General features: G+C 40.1%; 1 protein-coding gene across 13 annotated transcripts in view; it reads left to right on the top strand.

Moving 5' to 3' along the window:
• Nucleotides 1-22,560, top strand: part of CAMK2D (calcium/calmodulin dependent protein kinase II delta) — an 806,647-nt gene that overhangs the window by 19,002 nt on the left and 765,085 nt on the right. The gene's annotated exons all lie outside the window — the stretch shown is intronic.

Genomic DNA, 22,560 nt, shown 5'->3' with positions numbered 1-22,560 from the left:
TCACCTTTATGAAGAGCTGCCATTATGAAGGCTTTGGAGCAGAGAACAACACAATTGATCAATACAGTCTGCTATAGTAGTTGTCTTGCTAAGCACTCTAGATAGTTCTAGACCTGTGCTTGTGATTATGGGTCAAGCTGTAGCATCCCATTTAAGCTTGTTTGTCGCTGTTTTTTCCAAGGTTTTACAATTGATACTGTTTTTTTCCATCTTTTTTAAAATTTGGTTTGGAACACGCAACACTATTTGAAAAAATGTTTTAACTTGGTTTACTAGGCATATTTTATCTATTGATCTATTGAGGATTTTCTTTTTTAAATCTGTCTTTGGTATTCAAGTTTGAAAAGTAATCGGATGCTCCAGTTCCAATTGAGAACCTGATGGACATTATATGCAAACAACGAGCCGCCTCATTCCTGTCGGTGAATAGGTTATGGTGGTGCTGGCCTTTCACTTGTATACAAGGGTTGTCTGAGACCTCAGTAACTCGGTGGACGTTAAATAATATTCCCAAACCTTTCCTATTGTTCAATGACGAAAGGTGGGGCTTTCATTTTCTCTAGATGAAATCTTGTTTGATCTACTATTTTCTAAAAGTTCTTGAGTAGAAGATGGGGTTGCCAAGCATAGGCACTGTAAGCCCAATTCAGTATCCTTTCCTACAAATGAGCTGTCCTCTCGTATGTGTTTTTTTTTTTTTAATTACCCTCTCAGTAAAGTAACTAACGACCCCAGAAGCTGCTTTGTGTGGGAATTCCTATTTCACATGTTAACCTTTTGTTCACCCCTGACCCCTCCCCCCTCTTTGCTTATCCCTCTTGCCTGTCTTTTACTCCTTTTATCCTTCGCAGTCAAAGACATTAACCTTCTGCATGTTTTGCACTGTGGTTGTCAAGCAAGACCATAAAAAGGCACTCCCCTGAGCCTGTTCGAGTGCAGAACGAGCGCTTGCATGTACCTCAGTGGTGCTCGCTTCTTGCTTCTCTGGGTATGCCCGTTAATAGGAAAGTATAATGCTTGGGTAGAAATGAAGGTATATACTTAAGAGGCTGCAGCATTAGTTGTGCACAGATATTTGACAGGGAATGGTTATTGTGAAATACTGGAACAAACAAACATGAAGGTAAATTGCGATTCTCCTATTACCATGACCAGAGAATCTGGATTTCATTAAAGACTCGGAGGCTAACATTATGCATACAACTTTTAATGCAGTTCCAAACAGCCGCATATGTCATAAAGCAAAGTTCCAACTTAGAATCAACAATAGCAAGTATCACTAGGCAATCAGCCTCTTTTAAATGTGGTGACAAAAGAAAGGAAGGTCCAATAAACTCCAGAGTAACATCAAGGTTGAAGAAGAAGAAGAAAGAATATAATCAAAACATCATCCATCCATGAGAGATCCAAAAGATGGTCCGAAAGATGGAAGATTCAACCAGAAAGATTATCTGAAAAGAAAAGAAAGGATGTTAATAAATCCTAAAATTTAAGAAAGTACATAAGAATGTAACAACATTTTTCTTGTAAAGCATATTAAATCATTAAAGCATATTAAATCATTAAATCAACCACCCAGGGAAGGGTGGGAGGGATAATGTTAGCCTCCGAGTCTTTAATGAAATCCAGATTCTCTGGTCATGGTAATAGGAGAATCGCAATTTCATTACAAGACCGGAGGCTACCATTATGCATGTTGGTAGCCATGTAACACAACATCAGACATATGAGATACAGGTTTGCAATAATGATGAGCAAATGTTCTAGAATTAGACCAATCAGCTGCTTTAAGAATATCATCTAACTTACCACCTGACCAGAAAGACTTACTGGCCATTGCGCCTCTAATAGAATGCGGTTTAAAAATATTCAGATCAATTCCAGCAAGCTTCATGACTGTCTTAACCCATCTAGCAATAGAAGGGGAAGAAATTCCTCTATGGGGTTTAACAAAAGAAATAAGTAATTGAGAAACATCCAAAGGGCGAAGAGAATTCATTCTAATGTCTGTAAGAAATATCAAGAGCTTTCACATCAGAGACTCTCCTGCATGAAATTAAACAAAGAAGGGTAGCTAGTTTAATTGAAAGATTCTTCCTATTAAGGAGAGAATTAATAGGCCAAGTGCAGAAAAGCTGGAGAATTAAATTGACATCCCACAGAGATTGATATCTAGGTCGAGGAGGTCTTCTAAGTCTAATACTTTTAAGAATTCTGCAAATAATAGGATTTTTACCTACCGTTTTATTGTTAATTAGAGAGTGTCCAGCAGAAATAGCAGATCTAAAACAATTGAGAGATCTGTAACTTAATCCTCTATCGAATTGTTCTCCGAGAAAATTGACTATATCAACAATAGGTGCCTCCACGGGATCCAAGTCCCTTTCCAAGCACCAACGTGACCAGACTTTCCAAATGTTGTTGTATCTGTAATGGGTCCCAGGGGCCCATGACTCTCCAAGGAGAGTTGAAGCTGTTGACGAAAGTCTTGCGAGATCGTTAGATCTCCTGACACCCTCCAGGCAAGAAGGTTCAAATTCCCTGTTTGTATAAGGGGGTGAATATGACCGTCTACGTCTGTGAGAAGATCTGTCAGAGGAGGAATTAGGAAGGGAAAATCGTAAGTTAGTTCCAGAACTGTTGGGAACCACGCTTGAGATGGCCAGAAGGGAGTTATTAGGACAATTGAGGATTGTTCCTGTCTCAGTTTCTGAAGAAGTCTCTGAATCATTGCGAAAGGAGGGAAGGCATAAGCGTTGATCCCTTTCCAAGATTGGAGAAAAGCATTCACTGCTAGAGCACCAGGATCGGGCATCCAGCTGAAATAGGAAACCAATTGGGTCGTTAACCTGCTTGCAAATAGGTCTATTTGGAATGGACCCCAGAAATGATTGAGTGAGTTGAAAACAGAAATGTTGAGTTTCCAATCGGTGTAATCCCGAATAAATCTTGAATTCCAATCTGCGCAAAGATTGGATTTCCCGGGAAGGTATTCTGCTCTGAGGGAGATTTTGTGTTCTAGACAGAAAAACCAAAGCTTTTTTGCTAGATTGGAGAGGTCTTCTGACTTGGTCCCTCCTAAGCGGTTTATGTACGCTACAGCAGACATGTTGTCCATTTTTAGTATAACCGATCTTCCTTGGAGAAAATGTTTGAAGCTCATTAGAGCATACAGACCTGCGGTTAATTCTAGATAATTGATATGGTGCAGAGATTCTTCTTGCGACCAAATTCCTCCCGTATTCTGGTCCTGAAGACAAGCACCCCAGCCATGAAGGCTGGCATCCGATTCTAGAATAAAATCTGGTGCTGAACCAAAAATCGCTCTCCCATTCCATGCATCTAGATTGTCTAACCACCAAGTTAGTTCTAAGATCGCTTCTTGGTTTAAGGAAATACGGTCTCCGTACCAAAGGCCAGACCTGAGAGCCCTTGCTTTTATTCTCTGAAGAGCTCGATAATTCAGTGGTCCCGGAAAAATGGCCTGAATGGAAGAAGATAGGAGACCCAAAAGTCTGGCTAGTTCTCTCAAGGAGAGATTTTCTTGTTTTAATACGTGTCTTATCTCCTTTCTGATTTTGGTAATCTTCTTGGGAGGGAGAAGGAGAAGACATTTTGTTGTGTCTACTGTGAAGCCCAGGAACTCCATCTTTTTTGAGGGAACCAGAATAGATTTCTCTCTGTTTATGATAAAACCCAGATTTTCTAAAAGGTCCATAACTGTCTTGAGATCTTTGATGATCTGAGTATAATCTTGAGAAAGAATCAGGATATCGTCTAAGTAAATGATGAGACGAATCCCTTTTTCTCTTAGACATGAAACAACTGTTCTCAGTAGTTTGGTGAAACACCAAGGGGCAGAAGAGAGGCCGAAAGGTAGAGCCAGAAATTGAAAAAGATGGTTTTTCCAAAGAAACTGAAGATAGGGTTGGTGATCCATTGCCATGGGAATTGTAAAGTAGGCGTCCTTCAGGTCCAATTTGACCAACCAGTCGCCTTCTAGTAAGAGGTCTCTTAGAAGATGGATGCCCTCCATCTTGAAATGTCGATAGACCAGGAATTTGTTGAGTTCCCTGAGATTTATTACTGGTCTCCAACCCTTGTCTTTCTTTTCCACAAGGAATAAAGTACTTATGAATTTCATCAGTTCCATAGGAACTTCTGAAATTGCTCCTTTTTGTAGCATTGAGGAAATTTCCTCTTCTATAATTTTTTCTTGATCTAGTGTGAGGGGAATCGGTGTTGGATGAGAGTTCTGGAAGGGAATCTGGATGAAATCTATTGAGAAACCAAGAACGGTGTTTAGAACCCAAGGGTCTTGAGTAATATTTTTCCAATTGTTGTAAAAGAACTTCAGTCTCCCGCCCACTTTTAGGTTGGAAGAAAGGGGAGGGGGAGGAGTACTCACTTTGAGGGGTGGATTCGGTAGACGCTCCTCTGGCTCGGAATCCTCTTGAGCGGAAACCTCTTCCTCTGGGTGGGTAGAACTGTGGTTGGTTGGATGGTTGGTAACCTCTACCAAAATTTCCTCTGTTTCTTGGGAAGGGGCGTCGATTAAAGCGGCCGGAAGATTGCCCTCTTCTTCCGGCCCTTCCAAAAAGGTTACTGTTGTAATTGAAAACTTTTTTCATATTTTGGTGCGCTTTATCCAAGGCTGTAAAGGTCGATACATATTTACCCAAGCTTCTTATTAAATCTTCTCCAAAAAGTAGACCTTTTGGATTGATAGAGGTTTCTTTTTCAGCCATGTCCGTTAGTTTGGGGCTGATTTTGGTAAGAACTACTCTTCTTCTTTCACAATTAAGTCCTGCATTTGCATTTCCTAAGAGGACTAGAGCCCTTTGACTCCATCCGCGAATGGAGTGTGTATCAAGAGGGCAACCGTTAAGGTAACTTTCCTCGGCAGCGTCAATTATTTTTGTCAGAGGACCTAGGATGTCAAGGACTTTATCCTGGCAAATCTTAAGTGATCTTTCTAGACCTTTGCGTGGGTCTCTTCCTAGTTTAAAAAGATAAGTAATTAATTCTGGATCAAGGTTTGGAGTTTGACAGACTTTACCTTCAATAGAAGGTCTGTTACACTCCGCCCTTAGGAGATTGCGAGTCTCTCTCTCTAATGGGTTCCTAATCCATTTGGTTATGAATTTGGATACATGCTCATGTGGGGTCCACTCAGAGCTCCTAGGATGCTTAATATTAAAAGGGGAGAACATTTCTTCTCCCAAAGGATCCAAAATATTATCTCTGGAAGATGAAGGAGCATCAATTTCATTTGAGAGAAAAGACTCAATATCTTGATCGTCTTCGTCAAGGTCAAGAATATATTCATCAGGGAATACTGAGCCATCATCATCATTGTCTAGAGCACTTTGATTTATTGTGCCGCGAGGGTCACCCATTAAATTTGTGCCGCTGAGGACACCTTTCCAATTTGTGCCGCGAGGGACACCTGAGGCAAATGAGGTGCGATGACCTCCTGTTAAATTTGAGGTGCTAGGACCTCCCGTGCTCTCTGGGGTATAATCTATATTTTTACTTTTTTTAAGCCTCTTACCCCTTTCTTGCGTTACATCATCAACCTCTTCTGGATCTGAAAGATCGTTATTATCGTTGATAAAGGGTCTTTTTGATGATATAACTTGAGATAAGGTAGAGAACATGCAAGATCTCATCTCCTTATGAATTAGTTTTTTGATGGCATCATCATTAAAATTTGATTCAATAGTATTATTATGTAGTGAATCAGAATCTGAGTCAGACATGATTATAAAATGATATTAAAGGTCTGAACTCGTTTATTTATTATTTTTTTTTTTTATATATATTATAAAATGCTTTCTATTAAATTATAAGTAATCTGCTCCCTTTTTTTTTTTTTTTTTTTATATTAACGAAGGCACACCTCTGAATAAACCTTAACTAGTAATATTGGGGTGGGTGTTGGGATATGGGAACTGTTAAAGTCAGTAATAGGGCAAGAAACAGTAAATAAGACCCATAAAACGCAGCGCGTTAGAAAGGGACTGTTATAATCGGCACGAGCGGAGAAAAGATTCGTTGCTCGGCACTTGAGGTGTTTACATTGGTGGCAGTGGAGGAAAGTACCTTGGCAACCAGCGCACGTAGCGCGTGTGTTGCCAAGGGTCATTTCTTTAACGCTCGGGTCTCGGCGGACATGGCGGCAGTGAGGGAAAGTGCCGAAATATGAGCAGGTAAAATGCCACCAGCTGCCTCACGTGAAGGCGTATAAACAGAAGCCAAAGTCGGCAAAGGCGTGTAAACCGAGGCCGAAATCGGTAAAAATAATGCGCGATGGCAATTCTAGTGAAAAGCGGCGAAAAGGCGGGGGGGGGGGGTACACAATGAGGGGAAGCCGATCTCCGTAAATTGGAGAACGGGTGCCCGAATCAGGGGTAGGGTAAGGAACAAGTAAAACAGGTGAAATAGACAAAAGTCATTTAGAAACTAAAGCGCTTAGCAGATAAAGGCAAGGCAAATGTCAGCAACATGTAAAGAATGATAAAACATGGGATATAATAGGAACATAATTAGATAACATTCAATAATGATAAGGAGGATAAGAAAAACATGACTTATCTGTTTGGAGCCGCATTTAAAAGAGGCTGATTGCCTAGTGATACTTGCTATTGTTGATTCTAAGTTGGAACTTTGCTTTATGACATATGCGGCTGTTTGGAACTGCATTAAAAGTTGTATGCATAATGTTAGCCTCCGAGTCTTTAATGAAATCCAGATTCTCTGGTCATGGTAATAGGAGAATCGCAATTTACCTTCATGTTTGTTTGTTCCAGTATTTCACAATAACCATTCCCTGTCAAATATCTGTGCACAACTAATGCTGCAGCCTCTTAAGTATATACCTTCATTTCTACCCAAGCATTATACTTTCCTATTAACGGGCATACCCAGAGAAGCAAGAAGCGAGCACCACTGAGGTACATGCAAGCGCTCGTTCTGCACTCGAACAGGCTCAGGGGAGTGCCTTTTTATGGTCTTGCTTGATAGCGCAGCTGTCACAGACAATTATGTGAGCACCACTAGGGAGGGGCTTTGGCTCCGCCCTCATATTGGGAGCCAGGAGTGCATGTTTTGATTTACAGGAGTTGTGTAGAGTGTTGCTAATCACCTGAGGGGGTTGCCAAGCCTTGAGAAGGGCAGTGTTGTGGGAGGAAGAGGAGATAATGCCTGTTTTCAACTGGAAGCGCCATGAACTCCATGAGGAAGGTGAGGGTCTAAGGTCTTTCTTGAGGTCATACCAGGTCTTGGCTGTGTGGTATGAGAAGGAGCATCCTCTGCTTCTGGTCTTCTTGATACAAGGAAGGTGTGATCTTGCTTGGGATCAGATCGAAGGTGTCTGATGGGTTGGTAGAAGTAAAGGTGGTGGTTGAAGTGAGCTCGACTGATGTTGTTAAGAGCTTTGTAGGCATGGGTGAGTAGCTTGAATTTACATCTTTCCTGTACTGGGAGCCAGTGGAGATTGTTGCGGTGTGGAAAGATGTGGTTATTTCACAGGATGTTTGGGATGAGTCTGGCAGTGGTGTTTTGGGTGGTTTGGAGTTGGCGAAGGACATGGGCAGGATTCCGATGCAGGGAGCATGTACGTAATCAAATCTACTTGTAATAAGAGCCTGGGTGACTGTTCGTCTGGTGTTCAGTAGAATCAACTTGGAAATCTCGTGTAGCATTTGCGGGATGTGGAAGCATGATGAGGATACGGCTTTGATCTGTTTACTAATGAAGAGGTTGGTGTCCAAAATGATTAGGAGGTTCTTGGCATGGTCGATAGGGAAGGGTGGGGGGGGGCAATTTCCTAGGGCCACCAAGAGGTGTCTCATGTGAGTGTTTGTTATTGCCATAGGTGTTTAGGTCTGGCTTGACAGTGCAACTTTCACCTGACCTTTTTAACCTACACCAATAATATTCTACATTTCTTTGCTTCCATTCAAATACATATCCATTCACAATGTATTTACTTGCAATGTTTTACATTACCATACAACATTTTTTAAAGCCAGAGTTATTGGCATTGAAAATGCTTTTTTGGCATGGGAGATTCACTAAATGCACATGACTTAACAGCTTTGTCACTGCGCCTGTGCAATATTGGCAACATGGCTGCCTGGGTAAACAGGTTGAGAGGTTTCCTGTCTGTAGCCCACATATGAACTGATGAATATCCTGTGTGACTATTCTAGCAGCCTCTGGCAGGGTGTAAAAGGATCCCAGGTCCCCTTTCCCCTGATACTCCTTCATAGGTGAGCCCAGTCATGCACTGTACCCCACTGCTGGAGCACACCTGGCATCCTCTTCAAAGTAGTCTGCCATACTGCAGCAAAAGATGGACTGCTAGTTTCAAACCGCTAATCCACGTTTCAGTGTGGTGCTGTTCCCAGCACAGGCGCCAACTCTCGGCTGCGCTGATGAGGGGGCCCTTTGTAATTATTTGTTTTAGAAACATGGCACACAGACTTGATCTGCATCAATTTACGTGAAACTGCCACTGTTCTTTGTTGAGGGGACTAAAGTGTGGACACACTTTAGTCCTGGATAGAAGGTGAGCTCCAGGCTTTAGTTGAGGATGTCTGTTAAAAAGAGGATGGTGGAACAAGTTATCTTTGTTTATGTGGACTCTCGATATATGTCCCGTATCGTACAGTTTTAAATCTGATGGTATGAACTCAGTAGAATTTAGTTTGGACAATGACTCCGAATAAGACAGGAGGAGAGATGGCTTGATACTGGGCCGGACTAGGAACAGCAACCAGCCATGGCAGATTGCTGCTCGACCGGCATTGGAGAAGGGGGGGCGTACTAGTAAAAAGCACCGCTTCCGCTTTTGTTACTGGGGCCCGATACTGCAGCACTGCTGGTGCAAAACTGGCCCCCAGTGACAAAACCACCCCCACAGCCAGAAAACCAGCCCCCACCCCTCCGGCTCACCGGGGAAATACCTGGTGCCCACTGCGAGTAGTCCGGCCCTGGCTTAATATAATGAAATAAGCCTGACCTGGAAGTCCTGGTCATTGTAGGAGAATTTGCGAGCTATGACGTGTCAAGGGTTAGAATCTGTGCGAGATTCGACTCTGTAGAGGCCCCAGGCACCCGAAATTTCGGTCCTCCCCCTTGCAAATGATCTCCTAATATGTTTTTAATTTTACCTACCAACAATCACTACTGTACATTACAAGTATGTAGTTTGCACCTGTTTTTTTTAAATAAACTGACAGCTGCCAGAAGATGATTTTTTTTTAAGAGACAAACAATTATGTGAATCTGATGTCTCTGGTTTATGTACTTTAATTTGTTAATGTGTACATTGCATTAATACAGTATTGTCTCTATACAGGCTTTAAAGTAAAGTTTTCGTTTCTTTGAGTTAATTTATTTTTCTATCTTTTGGAAACAATTTAAGACAGCTTGATAGTTAATTTCTTTCAATATCAAATCAATATTATTTTGATACGGTGTTGCAAGGTCCCTAAAAGGAGTAGGGCCCCTAGGCAGGTGCCTACTTTGCCTATTTGGTATTCCAGAACTGGCTAAAAGTACAATTTTTTATTTTATTTTTTATATTGATGTTTTTTTATTTGTGCTACCAGAGTTGTATGCTTCAGACTATGTGAGTTTTGAAAGTTGTCCACATTTAATTGATGCTGTTTGGATCGCAGTAGATGTGCACAATAGAAGCAGCACTTCATCTTTGTTTCCAGATGTAACCTGGTATTCCATGTTTGTTAATGATGTGTTAGATATGTTCTGGGACACTGTAATTATTTGGTCTTATACAGGTGTATTTGGTCCCCCTACTTTCTCTGTATTACACCCTCTTCTCTTTACCTGGTGATAGTGAAATCCTTCCTTTAGTTTATACTCTGTCATTTGGTGTATCCAGTTGGAGGATAGCCTGGGTATCATCAGTGTAGTTACAGCATGTGACTTTCAAAGCACAGATGCGTTCTGGGAGTGTTTTGATGTAGCAGTTACAATTCATAATTGATCCATGCAGAAATCCTTTTTGATGCTGAATGGTTTGTTGGAGAATGGATGGTATAGATATGATGCTTTAAGGCATGGATCAATCCACTGATGGATATTTCAGTTGATACTCATATCTTTTAGTCTGCTTAGTAAGATTTCATCGTGTACAATTTCAAATGCTACGGATAGGTCCAAGAGGATGGTTGCAGACCCTCTCTTTATCCCCTGTAGTTTCGAGGTCATCCCAGATGGAGTTTAGGATGGATTCAGTGCATCTTTATAACTGGAAGCCTGTGTAGTGGTCCAATAACAAGAAGCATTCATCCAGCGGTTTTGTAATCTGGGAGAAGAATGGCCTCTTACCAGTTTAATCGTAAAAAGATCTTCATTTATTGAGGTCTTTCAAGTCTATTTTCTTTTTAAGTACCGTTGGATGGGTCATGTTGTGAGTTCAGAAGAAACATATTGAGTTGGGTATTATTTAATGATACTACTGAGTGTTGGGGTTGTTGCTGAGATTGATATTAACATTTTTGTTGAATATCATTATGCAGCAAGGGTCTGAGGGTGCCCGAGTTGGACCTTTTGATCTCACTAGCTCGTGGAATTCCATGAGAGACAATTGCTAGAAGGAAGACGGACAGGTGTGTTTTTCTCCAATGGGCTTCCTTTATGGCATTTTTGAATCTGAATACTTTTCCTTTTATCAATATATATACATCTAATTATTTGGCTTTAGAGATGAAATAGTCATTTATTTAGTTGCAGAGGCTCTGAGATTGAGAAGGTGATGTCACTATGCATTTGCAATGTGGATTGCAAAATTCTGGTAGAATCTTGTTTAGTTCCTTCGAAGGACGTTTGATGTATGATTTGTATTTCCTGTTTTGCCTTCATATGCATGGTTTGTCCAGACGGCTGTTGGGTTAGTTACATGCTTTTTGAAGGGTATGTATTTGTCCTTTTATCTTTTTACAGCCTCATTCATCCATTTGGTTGAATGCAGTGTTTTCTACAGCCAAAAACCTATTTTGAGTTTATCTGGCCCATCTTTATTCAGTCTTCCCTCTTACAGACTTCAATTGCAGTGCCCCACAGATCCCTTAAACTTTTACCCTCTCTCACTGTGACTACCATAACCCCCTCCAAACTTGCATGAGCTCTCTCTCTAGTACAACACACTCTGGCTGTAAAACAGAAGCCATGCACAGCCCGTTTTGGCCATCGAGTGTCTTATCGAATAGGGTTGACGAGGCCCTCCCGAAGAGACCTCAGTGGCCCTGACAGGGCTGGTAGTACAGAGGCAGGAGGTGATCTGGGATGAACAAGGACACGGACGTCTGAGGTCACAGGTCCCTGACACTGACTCACAGGTCTCTTGACACCGACGCTTTGAACAGATGGCGATTTAAAGGAAGTTTCACTTTGTTTCCGATTGAACAAAGATTGTTTGCAAATCTATAACTACCAAATTATAATTTCAGTTGAAACAACTGTTGGCTGTGTTACAAATAAACCAGTGAGGGTAGAGTGTGCAGTACCAAGATGCACATTTTGTTAATTGTATACACGTTGTAGGAGTTTTGTCTTTTATTTGGAGACGTACTGAAAGCAGAGCACCTTCCGAGTTGTACACTTTTATTTGTATAGTTTAAATATTTTAAAATACATTTTCCACACTTGCACATTTAAAACAAAGTGTGGATTAACCCTTGCACCCGTAACAGTCAGCAGTTAATAGGAGACCCAATAAGGAAAGTTTCCATTACATTGCTCCTAAATATGGTAATACAGAATGGAATTTAAAAATGAATCAGAACAGGCGGATTAAGTTTGTTGATCTTGAGGCTGGACTGTAAGCTTTCTTCATGGCAGGAGTTTGTGTGCAGATGTCTTAAGCACGTTCTGGCCTGATTCACATGGATTTTAATGTGGCTATTTGCAACCCAGTCTTGTCTTTGCAGGAGTAAGCCATGAGTTCTCCTAGAAAAACGCACGGTCAATTAGGTCATATGCATCCATTTATATAAGACCATGACGAGACAAGCGTTTATATCTCCATTCATCCACCAGAAACAAACAGAAATTTGAAATATCTAAAGACTACGGTAAGCCCTATACCTCGCATGGCAGACAGCGGGTGCTTCAACTCTCAACCCCTCTATTTGTGCCAAGGAATGAACAAAGCCAAATAATCCATCCTCAAAGTTTGGATAGTATTGCCTAACCCAACCTGTATGTTCATGTACTGTCTAGTCCTAATGCAAAGGCCTTAGACGGTCTTCTGGTTTACCCTTTCTAATTCTATCCCTTATTTTCCATCTCTCAAGATATTTTGAAATTACTCCCTCTTCCAGAATGCCTGCGTCCGAGTAGTTATTCTGTATTTTCAGTTCCCTTTTCACGAAAAAAGTGTTGTTTCTGATCAAACTCGCTCCCTTCTAGAATGATGGTTTTATATTCTTTTTCATCTTGCTTGCCTATTTCTAGACAGTTAGTTTTAAGTCTGCCTCTTCCTGCAAATGGCAATTCCATAACTGAAGCCATTAGGTCTGGGAGTGCATTTATAACTATCATTTCATTTCATTCATTTCCAAATTTATTTCGGTTCAAAGAGCCATAAAAGTACACTATAACATCTCAATAAAATACATAACGGATAAAAAGGTATCAAATTCATTAAGATACAGGTCTGTAATACCTGTATATCATAAATGATCTGTATACAAGAGTAGAACACAAAACGCATCTCCACAACAAGGTGATTCTGTGTCAACTGATGCACAATTCATTGTTGAAAATAGTTTTAAAAAAGGAAACCAATTACAAGCATATTGCATTTGTTTATGCTAAAACACACAAGAGTAAGTCCTTGTTAAACAAAGTCCAGTACGGCAAAAACCTCAGAAAGGGACTAAAAGTAGGCTCTAGGAGTGTCCACTATGCTGACTGTAATGTCTAGCAGTATGAACTAGTTCGAGATACATGGGCGTTACCTACATAAAGTATGAAGTGCATAAATAAAAGTGTTAAAACATCAATTGGGGCAGCTTTTGTTTTGGTTAGCATCATTCACATATAATGTAGAAGTGAGATTGCGTTCAACAATAACACAGGATAAAATGAACCCCAATTGTTTGCAGTTATTCGCAATTCATCATTGTGGGCTGTCAGATGAACTGTGAGACAGTAAAACATAATGTACTCTACAAATCTTAAAAATGTAAATCTTCTCTTCCTCCGTATATGGCTCACGGCAAGCAAAAATCAGCTGATGATAATACCAATTAATCGTGAGCTCTCTATTTAAAAAATCGTAGGGCCTCTGAACATTTTCTAACCCTCAAACCTAGGCACGTTGATTTTATCCATTTCTTTCTTATGACAGCATATTCTGGACAGAAAAGGAATGTGTGCAGTGTTTTCTTCGGCAACTAATGAACGTAAAGTGCATTTGGTTTCTCTCCCTTCTGTTTGAGCAGGCGACCTTTTGGCTATAATTGAGTTGATATGAAGAACCTCGTATCGAAACTTCATATAAAGAGTTTTTGCTAACTGGTATTGGCTTTCATCCAGATAAGGTTCAAAGCTTGGCAATGGTTTGAAGGTTAGGAATTGTGTAGGGAGTCTTCCCATTCTGCAATCATGTTGATCCTTATCTGCTATGAATTCCTAATAAATGCACTTTACTTCAATCTTAGAGTTTCCGATCAGTGAACTAAGATCAGTCCAGAAACTACTCTGACCCATCTCAAGAAGCTAATTACGCATGTGATGGAACCGGTACACAGACAAAATATCGATTTTTAAATATCGATAAGCAAAAATATCGAAGTTTAAATATCGATATACAAAAATATCGAAGGTAATTAATATCGACAGTCTAAATATCGATATTGGTATGATATCAGTAATATCGAAGTTGTAAATATCGATGTTAATAATATCGAAATTAATAACTTTGATGTTACTAATATCTATTTTTAAATAAATTTAGTGTATATTATATTGTATTAATTGTGTTTTATTATTTTTTTAATGTTATTTTATTAAATATTGTGTTTTAGTACTGTAGCGGGTTGTGGGTTTATAGGGGAATAGGGTGGGAAGTAATTTAATTATGTTAAATTAATTATTAATTATTAGGAATTATTAATTAATTAATTGAAAATTAATTTTAAATTATTTTTAATTAATTTATTAATTGATAAATATGTTATGTAGCGGGTTATGGGTTTATAGGGGAATAGGGTGGGAAGTAATTTAATAATAATTAATTAATTGATATATGTTTGTATATATTTTAATTAATAATTAATTGGTAATTAATTTCTATTAATTACTTAATTAATTATTATATTTTTTTTCATATTTATAATGATTCATTAGTTGGTAATTAATTATTATTAATTATTTAATTAAATTAATTATAGTAATTTTTATATATAATTTATTGTTATTCTTAATTAATTAATTGTGCAAAATAATATTAATATTTAAATTAGATTAATTACAGCAAATGTGCTAATATATTTACTTTATTGTTATTGTTAATTAATAATTAATTGGTAATTAAATAATATTAATTAATTTTGGGTACAGGGGTATTTTTAGGGTTCAGGGTCAGTTTTCAGTTCATGGGTACAGGGGTATTTTTAGGGTTCAGGGTCAGTTTTCAGTTCATGGGTAAAGGGGTATTTTTAGGGTTCAGGGTCAGTTTTCAGTTCATGGGTACAGGGGTATTTTTAGGGTTCAGGGTCAGTTTTCAGTTCATGGGTAAAGGGGTATTTTTAGGGTTCAGGGTCAGTTTTCAGTTCATGGGTACAGGGGTATTTTTAGGGTTCAGGGTCAGTTTTCAGTTCATGGGTAAAGGGGTATTTTTAGGGTTCAGGGTCAGTTTTCAGTTCATGGGTACAGGGGTATTTTTAGGGTTCTGGGTCAGTTTTCAGTTCATGGGTACAGGGGTATTTTTAGGGTTCAGGGTCAGTTTTCAGTTCATGGGTAAAGGGGTATTTTTAGGGTTCAGGGTCAGTTTTCAGTTCATGGGTACAGGGGTATTTTTAGGGTTCAGGGTCAGTTTTCAGTTCATGGGTAAAGGGGTATTTTTAGGGTTCAGGGTCAGTTTTCAGTTTTTGGGTAAAGGGGTATTTTTAGGGTTCAGGGTCAGTTTTCAGTTTTTGGGTAAAGGGGTATTTTTAGGGTTCAGGGTCAGTTTTCAGTTCATGGGTAAAGGGGTATTTTTAGGGTTCTGGGTCAGTTTTGGGTTTTTGGGGTACAGTCGTACAGGGTAAAAATTAAATAAATTTAAATTAAATCAATTAAATGAAATTACAAAATATAAAATTACATTAAATTATTAAGTTTTTAATTTATTTTAAATGTATATGTATTAATTTTAATTTTTTAATTATGTTTTAATATTTTTATTTAATATTTGTAACATTATATGTATTTTATAATTATTTTAACATCATTATTAATACATTTTAAAAAACGATATTTTTTTTCCGATATTTTTGTACTACGATATTATTTTTCCGATATTTTTGTACTTACCTTGTTAGGGATAGGATTCCGATATTTTTGACTTCGATATTTTTGTCCCGATATTTTTGTATGTCGATATTTTTAATTTCGATATTTAGTCAGACATTCGATGGAACCAAGGAAAAGTAAGCTGGCTTTTAAGTTCCAGTAGCTCCTTTAGTCCTTGTCTGTGTAGTTTTTCTGTGACCCTGATTTATACAGCATAATAGGGGTCTCTGTATGGCTAAATGTTCCAGTCGCTTAATACCAGTATCATGGAACAGTGGAATCAAAGGTCTATTTTGGGGGAGACATGTTAACATCCAAATCGCTTTTTTCCCCATAACAATCGGAGTCAAATTCTCCCCACCCCATAGTTCTGCCCGATAAAGGACTGCTCTCTGGGCTCTATATCTATAAACTTTCAGAGCTGGAGAGATCACATTGGACTCCATAGCTTGCTGCTTTTTAACAATTGGCATAGCTTTTAGAAGCAGAACTACCTTTGCCTTATTGATGTGAGGTTTCCATGACCGTTTTGAATTGATTATTATACCAAGATTACTGAAATTGGGAGCGTGCTCCAGTGGTGTTCGTTCGATCACTATATCAGTCTTGAAACTTTTATGTGGTCTGATGGCAATGTATTTGGTCTTGCTGGAATTTATTTCAGGGAAGGTTTAGTCTACGGTAGTTGTTAAACAGCAGGATTGTCATCTGTTAACATTAGGGCACATATAGGGGCCCCTTCCAATTTCAATGAATCATGATTGCAATTTAGTAAGTGGTGGACTACATCGTTGACGTACAATAATGAGTGTGTGCCAAGACGCAGCCCTGCCTCACTCCCTCAATGACAGGAATGGCTTCTTTGTGTTCGCCCCCAGTCCCCATTGCACTCTTGCATACTTGTCTTGGTGAAGCCTGATTATCTGTGTCAGGATTTCTTCTGGTACACCTTGATCTTGCATTGATTCCTTTTGAAGATCCCTTGGTACTAGGTCAAACGCAGCTTTCAGATCAATGAAAGCAACTTACAAATGCCCCGCCTTTAATTTAGAGTATTTCCAAGCTACACACGAAGTCTGAACACCTGATCAATTATGCTTGTCTTACTTCTGGAGCCCACCTGGCATGTTGAGAGAATATTGTTCTCTGTTATCCAGTTGTTTAATGTATTCAGTGTCTGCTTTGCATAAACATTTTGGAGGATGTCAATTAGGCTTATAGGCTTGTAATTGGCCGGATCTTCCTTGCTGCCCTTCTTGTAACTAAATACATTTTTTTCTGATGCTGTTTCTTGACATCTCTCTTGCTGTTAATGTTGCTCTGCATATTGAGTAGCCATTTCTAATTTGTTTATACAGAAAAACCTGAGAAGACTTTTACTGTTTGCAGACTTGCAAGACCTCACCTGAACCCTTTACTACTATTCAGGGTGTCTGTTTTCTATGTGCAAGTGTAATCATCTGACTTAATCAACCCTCTGCTGCCAGCACAATACCTCTCTCCCAGGCTCTTTAAGTGCCATACTCTCTGGTTACACTTAGTCCACACCACACACTGCTAGTTGTTTCATGACTCTTAGCACAATAATGTCTCCCTATATTGCCTCCTGGCAGTAAATGTGGTGCGAGACGGATTACATAAACACTCTTGGATGGTATTTGAGCTTGATGGCATCTTCCATCAAGCCAGCCTATACAATCAAGATGTAAATTGCTGGTCTGAGGCGGAGGGGAGCAGAATTAGTCCATAGAGTTTGTGAGGCCCACCCTGGGAAGGGAAGGATTTCCCAGCATCCCCCACATGCTTTTGGGTCTCTTCAAGACCTGTAAGAGCCCCTACATATCTTCCCAGGATATAACCTGCTAAATAGTGATATGTTCAGTCTTTTAGAGTCAGTAGACTGAGAATTTTCTAACATTTGCATATAGCACAAGCCTATGACCAATTGGCACTAATGATGACAGGCTATGAATCCTATTGACAAGGGATCCCTGCTGGTAGATGAAATGGCCCGTCACTGGTGGTTGTTATTGTATAACCCGGTTCAAACTTACACATGTGCGAATGGTCTTTTGCCTTGATAAAAATATAAATTGCATAATCAAAGTGCTCCAAAGCAAATTACAGACTGCTGCTCATGGTATAACCGTACAATTAAAAAAAAAATGAGTTAATATGCTTTTTGCACAATGCTCTGTGCATAACCCATGCATGAACAATGGTTTGTCAATTACTTTGATCTAACTAAATGGAGCACATTTGCTGCTGTTCTTATGAACCTAATATATCACTGTATTATCAGTGTTGGCATAAATCCAAGTGACTTCCAGGCATGAAAACATGCTCTTGGGTGCCATGTAGGAGAGTATTTTCAGACATAAATACGCACATACCTAGAATAACTTAATTTTTTATATTCTTTGTTTATATATTTTTTAATTGTGTTCATTGTAATTTACTGGAAGCAAGATGATGACTTTGACTTTTCAAAACTATAATTGGCTGCAACAGTGGCATTAGTGTACAAGTTTCCTTTGCCAGGGTCCCAACCATTTTCACTCTAGCCAAATTGCCATCTTAAAGCAAAAGTACTATTGTTATGTTTAGGAAATAATAAGTACGGTTCAACATTTCTGTCCATAATATTATGAAAATGCGTCCTGCTATAAATTTTCCTCAGTCATGTTTGCAACATGAAAAGCATTTATATCCTCAGAATACAAACCAGACTCGACAATTTATTAAAAATAAGTGTAGGGGCACACATTGCAGAAAGGAGGGTTATTGTTGATTTCAAAATGTATTTTTTCAATTAGTATTAGGGAATTTGTAGGGTACAACAGCTACTCAGTGAGTATTCCGGCCCTGGAAAGAAATCTTATCCCCTACTAACATGTGATTCTAGAAAGCTGATCAAAAGAGCCAGGTTTTGAGGGAACGCTTAATGGCCTGGAGGTCCTCTGTGGCATGGAGCTGTTGCAGGAGGGCATTCCGCTTATTAGCAGCCAGGTAGGAGTAAGAGCTATCACCACACTTTTTCCTTCTGAATTGAGGAATCCCCAGTAGGAGGACCGAAGTGACCTGGAAGGTTGGTAGGGAATAAATCTGATGGACAAATAGTGAGGGCCACTGCGGTAGAACGCTCTGCGTGTGAAGAACAGATCATTGAACCTCACACGGTCCTTGAATGGCAGCCAGTGTAGTACTTTCAGATCAAGTGTATGTGGACTCTCCAGGAGAGTCACAACAAAAGTGTTACAGCGGCTTTCTGGACCATCTGTAGTCTCTTCAAGAGATAGGCCGACGGACCCCAATATGTTGAGTTTGTGAAATCCAGTCTTAAAGTGATTAGGGCCAGGATCACTATATTCCTGCTGCAGAAGGGTGAGCTGGCAGAGGAACTTTTTTAGCAGCTTTACAAGTCCAAAATGGGAACCTACTACGCCAGCCACCAGAGTGGCAAAAGATGCGGCACTATCAGGTTTCACCTTCCGATTGCGAGCCATGGTGGTAGTGAGTGGCAGGAGGCGGCGGGACATCATTTATCCAGAGGTTGTGGTCCCATCTGGGCAGTAGGATCCAATGAGCAGGATTTTTGTTTTTCTGGTATTCAATCGAAGGCGGGTATCACGCACCCATTAGTACACTATGGACATGCATGTCTCAAAATTGCTTTGAACATCAGGGGCATTTTTATCCAGGGTGAGGAGCGGCTGTGTATCGGCTTAAGATACAATTTGCACTCCAAATGATTTCTATTGTTTCTAGAAACTGTTCCTTTGAGTAATAATACTTATTAGTATAGACGACCCCAACCAATCTGCCACATTTTAAACCTTGAGTTTGTTTTTCATATACCAAGCATTGTAAGCAGATAATGCCTAAGAGTATTAGTATCAATGGCATGTAGCCTTCTTTGTCTTATGTAACATTTACTATACATTGACTTTCACACTTGTATGATTCATTGCGTCTGTATAATATATGGGTATGATGTGAAGCACTCTGACACGTTAAATTGGGATGAGTAGTGCTATAAAAGAAATTAAATTTGAGAGATTGACTGGATAGGTGAGGGGGCATCAGCGGGGGTGGTAGGTAGGGAATCTATGGAGAAAGAAGTCATTGGGTGTGTCCCAAATATAATTGCCGGACTGGGGGCCACCAGTGTAAAAATCAACCCTGATCATACTTTTAGGGGTTTTCAGACAGCCTTCTGTAACCATTTGTCTGCGGTCATTCACATTTTTTTCTACTCAGTACAGCATACCACATGGGACAGTGGATCAGCTCACTGAAGCCATTGGCTAACAGCACAGTGAGTGACCGCATTCTGTTCTTTCATAAGGAGCGCTTCCACACACAAAGAAATTCTCTTCCATGCCATGGACTAATATGAAAATGCGTGCCTATTGAGATTTTAAAAAATGGCCAGTATTTTTAATATATATTGATGAGTGCTTAAAAGCTGCCCTGAATCAACACGTTTTACAAAACCCATGACACAGCAAATATTGACAAAGCCAAAAGTCCGGAACACAATGCCTTAACTATTGTCTTTGCCAAGGCTATTTTCTTATGTGTTGACCTGTCAAACTACAGTGACATGGCACAGTTTGTCTCCCTTCTATATTTGCTTCCAAACATCATATGCTCATTGTGCGCAGCTCCCTATAAATTTGTCTTAAAAATCAAATTTTTAGTTAGTGCCATGTTTTTGGGTGCATGGGTTATAGCCATGAATAAGCAAGGATGTTGTTTGTGCATTCCTGTAACAAGGAAGTAAGCAGTGACAGCAGGTATGGGTGGCAGTACGGGCCCGCTGGCGGGGTCGCCAGAGGGAGTGGGAAAACACCTTGCCGCGCCGGTCCCATGTCTGCTCCTACTCTCCGAGGCACAGGAAGCACAGAAAAGGCTCCCCTGACCAATCACAACGCTGCAATGCAGCGTTGTGATTGGTTTTGAGTGCCTGGGACTGACGGTTCACAAGGGAATGGGAACCTGGGCTTGTCCTCCATGCAGGCTGTAAAGCAACCTTCACGGAGAATGGGGAAAGTGCACATGACTGGCACTCTCGGCCCCTTCAAACAGTCACTGTGCACTTCGGAGTGGGCAAACTACTCCTCTCCCCCCTGTTCTGAGTGCAGAGCAGCCCCGCCCACAAAGCAACAGGAAACCTAAAATGATAATCACTCACAGTTATCATTTTTTTGTTTCCTTTGCAGTGCACTGCTTAAAAGCAGTGGGGCGACGCTACTCCGCCATAGCAGAGGAGCAGCCCCTGTAAGTTCTTCTCTTCGATGAGTATCCTTTCTTTTACGGTCATTTCTTTTCTGCATGGATGACTGCCTACATATCGCACTGGCTTTTTCATTTCATTTATAGGAAGTAACAAGAGAAGAAAGTGTTCTATAATCTGTATAGCATTTGGGAGGCATTCTAGTTTTGTTTAATTGAACCTTACTTTTTCATCACGGGGAAGTGGAAAATGAAAAAGTCAGAAAGCATAGCTGCCCTTTTTATCTGAAAATTGCTGCTTTTTTAACTGGTCTGTATCTTATGGCTGTTATTTGTGTGGTGCGTACATTCAGGTGTTGCAGACAGTGAAGCGCTGTACTTTAACAGGATGCAGAGGGTCAAACAGTGCAATTAAGAAAAAGTAGATCTCTACTATACTGAGGTGATGGTGATAATGCCCCTCTCAAGACAGGTCAGTTTGGTGACTAAAATGGGATGGGTATACAGCCAAGCAAGAAATGTTCGCTGCGATTAAAGCAGGGCTGGGAATCCTGTGTTGAGCACAGTCTCCTGTTTGTTTAAATGGAATTACAGGTCGGGCTTGCTCTTTCGAGTTGCAGCAGGCAAAACCTAGAGCTAATAGCTAAAAATGCCGAACATGGAAAAAAATGCACTATTTGTGCATTCCCTTTTTCTTTTCTTGTCTGCAATTCTAAATTGGGTGCAAATTGTGTACGACACCCACTATTTCCCACACATTGTTCAATCTAATTATCGGGTGCAAAATCCTTGTTGATGCTTTGTGGTATTCACATTCAGGAGCCTGTCTTTTAAAAACTGATAAGGTTTATGGAATCCATACTTGGAGCGACCATGATTGTGCATCATCCGCTTCCGAGATGTAACAAATGGTGATTCTAGGGCTTGACTCTTGAAACATTAGAAAAGGGACAGCCTAAAACAATACATAGCACGCTAGTGGAGGTGGATATATTCCGGATAGGTGTGACCCTAGAGCCCAGGATCATGAAGGCTCGGGAGTAATACGGACATTTCTCATCGAAGATAGCAGTGCGTAATAAATGCACGGAAGAGCCTTGTAGCAGGGGCTGAAGGATATAGCCAGTAACGTAAAACAGTATAGGCTGATTCAGAAATGGTGCAGCAGTCTGATCAAGAGATCCATGATCAGACACAAGGTTATGCAGAGTTTGTGGTGTTGTGGGCAAAGAGATTGGAATATATGCTGAACCTGGTGGCAAGTCCTTTCCACATAATGCCTTCTGAAGAAAATGGCGTGGATGACCGGTACCTACGGAATTAGTCAAGCTCCATTTTATGAATTCATTTATGTAGCAAGGTGTCAACATTGTATTTAGATTGAAGTATCAAGGATGACAAATACCATTTTAGGTGAGGTTAGGTAGTACCGAGTTCAGGTCACCTCGACATTGAAGGATTTGTTGCTCATGGTGGTGTGGGAGGGATGGGGTAATGGAAGTGTTCATCCTATTCCTGAGGGCGGTGGTCATAGCATAAATCCTTACAGAAAATTTGGGAGTACCTCAGATAAAAAAAAAAAAAAATGGGAGACCTGGGTGGTAGAAGGAATGAAGGCACTCCAAATGTGATAAATCGTGACTGCCTTTTCAAGGACCCCATACTGGTGCCCAGAGGCGCTACTAGAGCCAAATTTCGGGGGGGGGGGGCTAAGAAAATATTTCGGGGGGGGCTGAACCTTTAATCAGTAGGCAGAGTGGGACTGCAGGGGCTCTTAGAAGAGGTGAA

The sequence above is a fragment of the Lissotriton vulgaris genome, chromosome 3_1 (genome assembly GCF_964263255.1).
Source record: "Lissotriton vulgaris chromosome 3_1, aLisVul1.2, whole genome shotgun sequence".
NCBI classification, from domain to species: Eukaryota; Metazoa; Chordata; class Amphibia; order Caudata; family Salamandridae; genus Lissotriton; species Lissotriton vulgaris.
This window is presented reverse-complemented; position numbering and strand designations above follow the sequence as displayed.